Here is a 12,352-nt window from a genome sequence, read left to right on the forward strand (position 1 = left end):
ACTGTTGCACTCTCAGGTAATTAAGACAAGTTTGACGTTCACAATAAAACAACATTTACACCATGCTTAGTACTGGACTGTTGCACTCTCAGGTAATTAAGACAAGTTTGACGTTCACAATAAAACAACATTTACACCATGCTTAGTACTGGACTGTTGCACTCTTAGGTAATTAAGACAAGTTTGACGTTCACAATAAAACAACATTTACACCATGCTTAGTACTGGACTGTTGCACTCTCAGGTAATTAAGACAAGTTTGACGTTCACAATAAAACAACATTTACCGTACACGATGCTTACTTACACTGTTCAACTGAATCTTTGTCTTAGAACACAAGCCTTTTGAACACCAAGAAGAAGATCGAGGCAGACCTGGTCCAGGTCCAAGGCGAGGTGGACGACAGTATTCAAGAAGCCAGGAATGCTGAGGAGAAGGCCAAGAAAGCCATCACTGATGTACGTTAGGATTTATCTATTAGATATCCTCGTGTCATCGCTTTGGATTAAGTTTCATCTGCTAAATGCCTAAATTGTCATCGTGCTTCATATTAACATAATTATGACACAATGATATACGTTAGGATGCCCCACCCTCTTTTATTAGATATCCTCATGTCATCATGCTTCATATTAACATACGATGCAACAATGACCTTCCAGGCTGCCATGATGGCAGAAGAGCTGAAGAAGGAACAGGACACCAGTGCTCACCTGGAGAGGATGAAGAAGAACCTGGAGGTCACCGTCAAGGACCTGCAGCACCGCCTGGATGAGGCTGAGAACCTGGCCATGAAGGGAGGCAAGAAGCAGCTCCAGAAACTGGAGGGCAGGGTAAGTTGTATGGTTCACTTCAACACAGCTTATTGTCATGGACGATGTAATGATAAGAAATAACCTCATGGTGTATAATTCCATGGTGAAGGTGCGTGAGCTGGAGGCAGAGGTTGACGCAGCCCAGAGAGGAGGAGCAGATGCTATTAAAGGTGTCCGCAAGTACGAGAGGAGAGTGAAGGAGCTGACGTACCAGGTACTGCTACACCATGTTCACTCTGATGACCACCATCGTGCCTCTGACAGCATGAATAGATTGACATGAACATACAACTAACGTTATGAATTCACTCTGACTTCAGACTGAAGAGGACAAAAAGAACGTTGCCAGGCTTCAGGATCTGGTGGACAAGCTACAGCTGAAGGTGAAGGGCTACAAGAGGCAGGCGGAGGAAGCGGTAAGACTAATAATATACATGGTGGTGAATTTTCACTTGTGGCTGCCATGGACATACGGTATAGTATACACCGTTGGCTCTGTGTAACTTCGATGTAACTAAGACATGATAGGATTGAGTTATGTCAAAAGCAATGCTGGTATTATGTGAAGATGACAAACAGCAGTATATGGCCTCCGCACCTCGAGCTGTTTCACAACAATGCACATTATGCTGCAGACGCAGACAGGCAGTGTGTTTCAGGCAAAATGGTAAAAAAAAAAAAAAAAATCCAAAGTTGACAGCAATCGATTTGTTTCCTCTAAGCTGTGATCTTTGCTCGAGGTGCCGAACAAGAACACGTACACGTACATGATCGCGCATTTCCGATGAGAACCTGTCCATGCTCATTCATGTGGTCCCAAGGCACCATTAACATGCCACATGGGCCATACCAGTGGTTCCCAAACATTTTAGCTCGAGACCCAAAAGAGAAATTAGACATTTGCCTGTGATACAAACTAGTGAAAATAGAAAACAAACTAGCTCACAACGTCTCACTTCATGCCGTGTTGTGAGCTTGTAGAACGGCTATTTTAACTACTTCTTAAATGTTCATCTTTTTTCTTTACTGGGAAAAAAATAACATTACATCTGTTTTTAGCCATACAAATGTGTACCGACCCACTGCTTGGGAAACAGAAAAAAGTTGTAAAGTGTGCCACAAACACACTTTACAATTTCCTGAAATTGTCTTGATGTTCCATAATTGCAAGATGCTCTTTTCAAATACATAGGCTTTGAACCATCTCTATCATGTTGTAGGAGGAATCAGCCAACGCTCATCTGACCAAGCTCAGGAAGGTTCAGCATGAGCTGGAAGAGGCGGAAGAGCGCGCCGACATCGCTGAATCCCAGGTCAACAAGATGAGAACTAAAAGTCGTGAGGCCAAGGTAAATGCATGTTCAATATGAAGGTTTATTAAGATGATTATCTTTAACTGAGATTGAAGTAAAGATTAGTGTTGAATATCTAATAGTATATTCCTATTTCTCTACAGGGAAAAGATGCTGCTGAATAAGTTCTCCAATTCAAGTCACCATAAAAAGTCATAAAATATGACCCAATAAAGGTGGCAGCAAATTAACTGTGTTGTTTCTTGTTTTCATTGTCTCGTCAATCATTTTTATTGTCAGGTTTGTCAGAGTATTCTGGTTCCAACATTTCCACCATATACTTAAATTTTGTAAACCCATTGGCAAAGATACAATACATTGTTTAATTCATTTTAGATGTATTTTTCCATAGCATTTATTAGACAGAAGACCAGAACAATATTTTAGCGACACAGTAGCCCATACTCATATTAAGATGAAAAGAACACAATATAAACAATTTATAAACATAAATAAATATCATTCAAACTGTGTAACAGAAATGTATATAATTTTATTTGACTATATTCTATGGTGAAAAATGTTACCAAAAAAGGGGGTAGGGCGGTCCTCGACTGGAATTGTCGTCTAATCGTCATAGGAATATGTCTGCATGCTGTTTTCTGTACAAGCCTACACAGTACATGAGGGGTCCATGTGTTTGATTATTATTGTTGTTGTTGTTGTATACTCTTTTTTATTGGAATTAACATCAGAGAATCATATCAACGTATAATTAACAACCATAAATACAACAGATGAGCTCACATAAAACATACATACAAACAATAAAGAAAATAACACAGTTACAAACACAAACAAAAAACAGTCAAGTCAAGTCAAGCCACAACAAAACTGGTATATAAGATAAACTACAACATGGAATCACAGTCCATGTTTATAGGTTAAGGACAAAGGTGCCTGTAAGACTACAAAAGACTGGGCTAAAAATCATCCCTGATGACTTTTGTTACTTTGTGCCCTGAATTCTAATGAAACCTCTAAATGTAAGAGTTATAGTTTAGTGGAAGATGTGTGTGATGGCAACAATTTAGTTGAATAGCCCAGGTCATATAGACCTGGGCTATTCAACTAAATTGTTCAGGCCTCTTGAAATAGATGTAGACCTATTTGACAGTGCAAAAACATAATTGCGTTCTCTGATGCATTTATGGCTGATTGATATATTATTTGTAAACAACAACACCTTCTTATTCCCATATGAGATACAATAATCCATCACACAGAAATAAGACAGGAGAGTGATTCAGAGTGAGAATGGAATGTTTACTATGGAGAGAGAGTATTCAAGACAGGTACAGTACAGAATAATCAATGGTTCGTGCTCTCTCTGACAAATTATGTTTTGACATGAGTATAAGTATGGTCATTTCATCAGTCAATGGATGACGTTTCAACACAAGACAAAGAGTCCATATACAGGGTTCCTGGGAGGAGAGATGTCCTTGCTGGTGTCTGGATGACACTGAGCCTTATAAACCAAAACAATTCTCATTGTTTTCGGTACAGGCTCCAGGCAGTTGATAAGGTCTGATTTCTACCAGACGGAGACCTTGTGGGTACTGTAGTGTACATGACCTTATATGAGTATAACGGGACACAGTCACTGTGCCTTTAGGGTCAAGTGGTCAACAATATGTATTGATAAAAAGATGATATGAACCATAACAAAATACCTATCAATATCCACCGGCTGGTTAATATTGATCTTTTTATCAAATAGATCAACAAAAGAAAACAAAATAGGCACACAGTGGGATGAAAATGGTTAGGGTTAGGGTTAGGGTTAAAACATTTCTTCAATAGCAAAAGGACTGTAATTATCGTTAGGGTTAGAGTTGACATGACATTAATGACAAAAATGTTATCATGTTTACACATAAATGAAATAACCCCTTGTAGTCTTCCCCTGCAACCTGTTCAAAAGAAAACAAGGACAGAATAAAAATAAAAAGGGGTCCATAAGTCCATAAGTCCTCGATATGATGAGGGCTAGAGACAGAGCAAAGTCCAGGGATCGAGTTGAGGTCGGAGATGGGCCGGAGATGGGTTGTAGATGGGCGGAGACGGGTCGGAGATGGGTTGTAGATGGGCGGAGACGGGTCGGAGATGGGTTGTAGAAGACAGCTCCTAACAATAAAAACATGTGTGGGCATGCTAGGAGGTGGTAGTGGTGGGGGACAGGAGATGGCCTATGCGCCACATATAGAGGCTAAACAGAGGGAACTCATCCGCCAGCAGGAAGACGCGCTGCTCCAGGTTGTTGAGGAAAGCTCTCTGCTGGGTGGTTTCAGACAGCTCCTATGGACAGAAGCTTGCGGCAGTTCACTAATATCGATACAATGGATTCTTCAGTCATAATTATAGCGGCTTAATTCTTCGACAGTGCGATTTCAGAATACTCACAGGCCCGGGAGGCTGCAATAGCCCCCCGCTGTGATGATGGCGCGTTCGCACTGCCCTCTGGCCTCTGGTGGTTCCTTGGCTCCGCCTGGCGTCCATCGGGCCTAGAGGATGACAGGGCTTGGCGGCAGGTCACTTGTATTTCAACAATTTACAATCATAATTTCTCCACCTAAATGTTTTTCTTCACAGTGCATTTCCGTTACCCACCGACAACCAGAGCATAGCTCTGGTCCTGCGGTTGATTGGCTCATGCACTGGTGGCCCATCGTCTGTTGGTGGTGCCCCTTTTCACTCTCCGCCCTCTGTATTTTTGTCTCCGCTGTGGTGTTGTCATGGTTAGCCCTTATAGGTGTTGAGTGGCTGTAAGCCATTCTGATAGTCTGTTTGTGTTGGGCAGAAGGATTAATGCACACAACACAAACATACTCAAAACATAAAAAGTTTTAAAATCAAAAGTTTCAAAATCAAAATTAAACGTTAAACAATGAAAATCAAAGCATAAGCATACAGTAACATTCAAAGCATATTCCAAACAATCAAGCATACTTCCCCCTCTTGACACAAGGTGTGTCAAAAATGATGTTGTTGATGTTTGGGGCTAAATGGTTAAAATAATAAAAATAAAAATACATTTTCAAACTACAGATTTACAATCTGTTCACAGTTCTTCAATTATTCTCAAAACCTTCAAAACAAATTAAAAATGACTTAAAATCAGTAAGACGCCCCAAAGAGGAATTGGCCGTCCTCCTCAGGAGTGGGATGACAAGACATTGAAGGTTGTTAATTCTTAGTGTACAGAATCAGGTCAAAACAAAGGGAATGTTGATGAAAATGAAAGATAGGAGAACAAAAACATCGAACACTTTCTCACACATAAAACCCATGGCCATGGCACACAGTCACACGCACGCTCACGCACGCAGAGGCAGAGAGGGAGTAAAGTGTCCGAGCCTCTTCTGTAACAAAGGCACCGTATAAACAGGGCCCCTTTGACATCAGAACACAGACAGAAGGTTTAAATGAAAATAAAAGATAACAATAACAAAATAAATAAAATATAATTAAATGGACACCAGCCCCTAGGGAAGCAAAAAACAAAATGAACGGCTCCACCGGACATGGTGCCCCTTTCTCAACAAGACAGGAGGACAGAGAAAAACGGACAAAATCAAATGTAAATAAAACATGAGGTCAAATCCGTCCAGTCCAACCAAAATAAATAAACCTGTCATAAACCTGGAAAAACAAAACAAAATGAAATGAACAGTTGACATGAATTTATATAGTTACTGTAAGACATGATGTAATATCATGTCAAGTGGTCACCTCATGGGCTGGGTTGACCTTAATCAGTGGACAGAACACAACTGAGTTGTTGACATGATGGTGAATCTTGTTGTTGACAGCTCTTGCCGTCACCCCATGAGGATAAAGATTGTTTACTGAAATATGGTTTACCAGTGAAATATCAGACACTTGTTGCAGTGTCAAGGCTGTCGGAATCACAATGTTAGAATACCAGGATGTGTTATTAAGGAACATAGAGTGGCAAACATCACTTTTAGGAGAAACACATAGAAACAGATTCACACAACAGAGTAAGACCCATTTTGAGAGAGAGATAGAGAAACAGTATGTAACAAGTCACTTGAAGTTTATAACGATCCCCACAGTTTCTCCAAATAAAATAAAACATAGGCAGAGCTAGCGCAAGCAGCAAGCGTAAGCAGCAAGCCTAAATGCGAGCCAGCGACTCACACATACCGTACAGTACTGCACGGCCGAACACACACACATGCACCACTGCTCATGTTCATACTGGGTTTGATTTTTCCCTTTTCTTTCACAAGGTTATCACCAGGGGAGAAAAATAGGATTAAAACACACATACATACAGTACATGTATCCATGTAGACAATTTCTCATACATTTACACACATGGGTCAGTCAGTTTAGAGGTCATCATTCAGAAGGGGGCTTCTTAGTTCTCAACACCTCAGCTGGCCTGAGATGGAATTAAAAATAATAATAAGACTAAAACAAAGACATTTAAGCGTAAAGTAATTATTTATAAAAAATAACCACCGAAAATCTCCTAACATTGCAAATTCATGCAAACTTCAGTTATCCCAGGGGATCAACCGGGAGAATTGTTGCGTTATATCACTTGACCAAAAATCTCCTACCATAACATTGCAAATTCCCCAAAATCTCCTAACATTGCAAATTCATGCAAACTGCTAACTTACGGTTATCCCAGGGGATCAACCGGGAGGGATTTGTGGTGCAAACTGTTTTTACGGTTACCCCTGCATGTGGGTCAATCGGGAGGGATTTGTGCATATAACGCCAACTAGTTACGTTTCAGCGCCTAGGCATCAGTCCAACACGAGGACTGAGAGGATGAATCTTATTGCGCAATGAAACGTCAACAGGGAACGCAGTTATCCGTGGCCAAACGGCTGCTAATTCCAAACGTGTAACAAAAAGCGACAAAACAATAGACATTAAACAATCAAACTGCAGCTGTGTTAAGAGCTAGCTAGACTCTCAAGACAGCAGGTACAAATCTTTAAGTACTGAACACCTCTGTGATTTACAGTCCAAAAAGGCATGAATAGCCTACAATCAAAACTGAGAAATAGATTAGAAAGTTAAGGTGTAGAAAACCACCTCGGAACTTCAAAGACTTAAAAAGAATAACACGACAGATTTAATGACCGTTTTTTAACAGGGCCTCAGATAAAAAGTAATGTGTAAGGCAAACCGGAACAACGAAACAACGGAATTTGGAACACATTATTTGGGACACAGGGGCCTCATGGACAAGGTTAAATCATGGATGAAAAAAATACGATTTATAACAACTTAAGCAAGTTTTTGTCTCATAACTATCAAAGGAAACTGTAATGAGAGACATACCGGTTTTCTTTAGGGGACACGGGCCTGCCTGGAGTGGTGAGAGCAGAGAGACGTTTGTTATGGAACTGTGTTCTTTTATAATGTAAACAAGGCAAAGACTGCCTGTGATTCAGTGATGAAAGTAATTGAGTACATTTACTTGGGTTCTGTAATCAAGTATGGTTTTGAGGTATATTCTTTGTTTTCTGAGTAGTTCCAAGTTTCAGTATTTGTATTTCTATATTACTAGATTTTAAGACAAATATTGGACTGTTATTTCCGCTAGAATCATGGGGTAACAGTAATTATTAGACTTTGACACTACATTATTTGAGCTTGTAAAGCTGCTATTTTCTTTCTCATGGAGAGAGAGAGAGAGAGAAATTCAACATTTATACAAGTTTTTGTCTCTGAGCCTTTAACTTCCTGGGCCATATTAACCTAGTCTGACAGTGGGTGAGTTGTATTAGGCTACCTGGGCGGTGTCCTGGTTGGCTCTCCTGTCGGCTTGCCCCTTTGCCACTTTGAGTGACATTTATGATAAAACAGTGAGCTCACGTGCCATGGTGGGGAGAAAAAAAATCCTGGGGGTTCCACCGACAGCAGGTTCAATCGGGTCCACTCCTTGAGAAAGTGGAGAAGGGGTCATTTTAGTTCTGTCTTAACTTAACTTGTCCAGATACATTATAAACATTTGAATATTATTAGAGGCATTCAAGCCAGTTATTTTACCAGAACAGAAATGGTCAAAATACGGTCTAAGAAATAACATATTGCTTCTGACTCCCCCACTCTGCTTCGCGAGGGCAAGCGGGGGAGTGAGAGGCGTAGAGTAAACGGAGCGAATTCGGTAACCAAAACAGACAGATAACAAAATAATACTGGACAATTATTGATAAAAATAACCACGCTATTTCTTATGTTATTAAGTGGCTGGGTTAAATAACACCGGTCAAAAGATTTCCATCCGATACAGGCAAAACCTCTGTACTGGGACTCCTCCAAAGACAGGAAAAACCTCTGTCTGGGTCAAAATAAGTCCACTTCTCCTCCAAAGACAGGAAAAACCTCTGTCTGGGTCAAAATAAGTCCACTTCTCCTCCAAAGACAGGAAAAACCTCTGTTTTTTTTTAGAAACAGGAACAACATCTGATTCTGTGGACTTAATGAAATCTTCTGTTATAATAACACCAACTGGGGACTAGCATCAACCGTGACCACCGGCGGCTATGTCCAAATTCTTCAGAACCAGGCAAACCCTCTGATTCTGGTAAACAATGTGCAACAAAAAGCAACAAAAAGGTACCGAGAGAAAAAAAATAAAAATAATAATAATAATAAAGTTTGAAAATCACAGAAATAACGACCGATAAAATGACCATCTACTGTTATCAGATAAGGGTTAATTTACGACGCGTGTCAAACCAAAACATAATTAGGAGTTATCTGACTCCGACGGGGAGAACAATAATTCATTATTAATTCAAAATTCAAAGACACGACACGTAAATGTTATAATTTAAAAGAATGTTATAAATCTGGTCCTACTGTATTTCCCCTATGTTGGGCTGGCACAGACAATAGCCTATGATAGGATGTGTCCGAGCAATTTATGTGTTAAAACAAGTGAAGGTAAAATAGACTGAGCGATACTAAAACATTATTTAGCCTTGTCCGACTCCCTGAAATATCAAAAATCAAAACAATAATTCAAACTGAGAAGCGACTCATCGCGCACAGATAACTGAAGAAAACAGTATACTTATCTTAAAATATTATTCCGGTCACCAGTGGTGCATAAAGATCCGTCCTCGGACCGTGGAGCATGCAATCAGAAAACCATGTGTCCAGCGGTCCAGTGGCGGATGTCCAAGCAGGGAATGTTATCAAATAAATTGTACTGTTGTCAAAATAATAACCTTGTCTGAAAACACAGTAAACTTCCAAACTCACAGCTGGTTCTTTTATACGTGTTGTAACACCGACCCACCGGGGGAGAGAAAGTGCACCCACGGTCACTTGTCCATCCATCGGTCGGTCAAGATTACATCTGTATGCGGCGACGTAGGACCATTTTGATTGATATATTATTTGTAAACAACAACACCTTCTTATTCCCATATGAGATACAATAATCCATCACACAGAAATAAGACAGGAGAGTGATTCAGAGTGAGAATGGAATGTTTACTATGGAGAGAGAGTATTCAAGACAGGTACAGTACAGAATAATCAATGGTTCGTGCTCTCTCTGACAAATTATGTTTTGACATGAGTATAAGTATGGTCATTTCATCAGTCAATGGATGACGTTTCAACACAAGACAAAGAGTCCATATACAGGGTTCCTGGGAGGAGAGATGTCCTTGCTGGTGTCTGGATGACACTGAGCCTTATAAACCAAAACAATTCTCATTGTTTTCGGTACAGGCTCCAGGCAGTTGATAAGGTCTGATTTCTACCAGACGGAGACCTTGTGGGTACTGTAGTGTACATGACCTTATATGAGTATAACGGGACACAGTCACTGTGTCTTTAGGGTCAAGGGGTCAACAATATGTATTGATAAAAAGATGATATGAACCATAACAAAATACCTATCAATGGCCATCAGTTGTTCACAGACACACATCTGCTTCTGCAAGTGCTCCAAACTAATTTCTCTCCAAAATACCATGAATATGATGGAATATGGCAATTATGGTAAGCTCTCATTTCATATCACATTCACCATTCTTCTGAGGGCCAGTCCAACTTGCAGAATCACATTCCTACCTGATGTATTTTGGCAGTATAATCCATACTGTATATACTGTGACCTGTGTGAGAGCAGTGTCTTGGTTCTTTCTTGCTACCACAAAAACTAATCTGCAATCAATGAGCCCCACCTGTGCGCCACTTTGATTCTTTGATTTCAAGGAGAGCGTGAACATTTTCAAAACAGGCTTGTTACTTTTAATGCATGACAACGATTAAAATAATATTAGCCCCCCCCCCCCCCCCCCCCCCAAAAAAGAAAAAAATCACACCCGTGTGAAGTGGAGCTGTGTGTGTGTGTGTGTGTGTGTGTGTGTGTGTGTGTGTGTGTGTGTGTGTGTGTGTGTGTGTGTGTGTGTGTGTGTGTGTGGATCATGTGTACCGATTTTTGTGACATTTGAAGAAAATATGTAGGAAAAGGAGCAAAAAGTGTGTTTTGGAGAAAATTCAAGATGGCGGAAAATCTATCCTGGCGCAAATGGGCGTGGCCTATATGGGAAGATGCGTCTTGACCCAAGGAATCCAGGGAAAAAAGAATTTTAATTTTCCGATCTACGGTTCAAGAGTTACGGGGCAAAACGTAAAGTGGGCCGTTATAGCGCCACCTGTAGCCCAAACTGTAGCTCCTATGGTTTACGAGAGAAAAATACTTGAAAGTGATTTCTTGCATTGTCCCATTATAAGTCAATGGGGACAATTAAGCGTCGTTTTTTGCCGATTACGTCGGCATGGTAAGGCGGATCGGAACGAAAGGTAATAGAACACCATTCCCGGCCGAGCCGCGCATTTTGATGTATATATTGCGCGAGTGGCGTAAATGGTGCGGCACTAGTTACGCGCCGAAGTCAGGCTACATACACACACACACACAGACACACACACAGACAGACCCACACAGCCACGTATAGGGAGCTGCACACAGCTCCAAAAACACTCGGGAGCTTGGTTCTAGGCTCTGTCAAGTGCCAACAACATATATTGTATGTATTTTTGTATAAAATTGTGTTTCATATGTATAAACCATATACCATATATTTGTGCATTATTCAATACTAATACTGAATATTGTTCTAGTTGTGGCTGCAGCTTTGACTTACACAGACACATCTAGCAAATAGTACATTTGCTTAATTTGTAGGTGTGTTGACTCTATATGCTCCACGTATGGTTCAGTGTGTTCGATATTTTCAGCGAGTGGAGACACCCAACCAATAGTCACCATGGGCTAGTGAACCGTCCAAATAAGCCTGCCGGCTTCTTCCTTTCCTTGCACAGTATCTTGTTTCTTTGATTATGTATTGTTCTTAAATATTGATCAATTCCAAATATTCTCTGCACCCCTGGACTTGCATCACAGCACCCTAGGGTGCCACGGCACCCACTTTGAGAAACCATGCTGTAGAGAGAGCTGGCTGCCTGGTTCTTGCCTGGTCTCCATCTCTGTACTTGCAGTGTGCTCAGCATCAGCACCACTCTCTGCATCACCACAGCAATGTGTCAACTGCCCCCTTGTGGCTAAGCGATGCAATAACCCTACACCACCACTTCTAGTCCTCTGTAACAGCAGAGACTCCATTCCTCTGCCCTCTCACCAAACCTTTGATTTATGGTTTTGTTTGTTGATAATTTCTGTGGTTTTGTAAAATATTTCTGTAATCAGTTCTATAGTTTGTTTGTAATAAATGTAGATTCCATTTTAAGAAGTGAAAATATCCTATCTGCAAGCTCTCGACGCGGCACGAAGCGACTTGTTGTGAGCTTGTAGATCTGCTATTTTCACTAGTTTGGGTCCCGGGCGAATGTCTCATTTGTCTTTTGGTCACAGGCTAAAAGTTTGTGAACCACTGAACTACTGCATCTGAAAAGAGAATCTTTATTTATAAAGCGTATGAACTTACAGCATAAAACACGGCAACGTTTCAAAATGAAATAATGTCGGCAGTATAAAACAAGTAAATAAAAGAATAATATATATATATATATATATATATATATATATAGCTCACAACGGGTTGCATCTGCGACGCGACGTGAGCTTGTATGTCTGCTGTTAAACCCGGAAGTTTGGTCCCGATAGTCTCCAGTAAACTCCCGCGGAAACTTGTGGATATATATAT

The sequence above is a fragment of the Nannobrachium achirus genome, assembly GCF_963921795.1.
Source record: "Nannobrachium achirus genome assembly, chromosome: 8".
NCBI lineage: Eukaryota > Metazoa > Chordata > Actinopteri > Myctophiformes > Myctophidae > Nannobrachium > Nannobrachium achirus.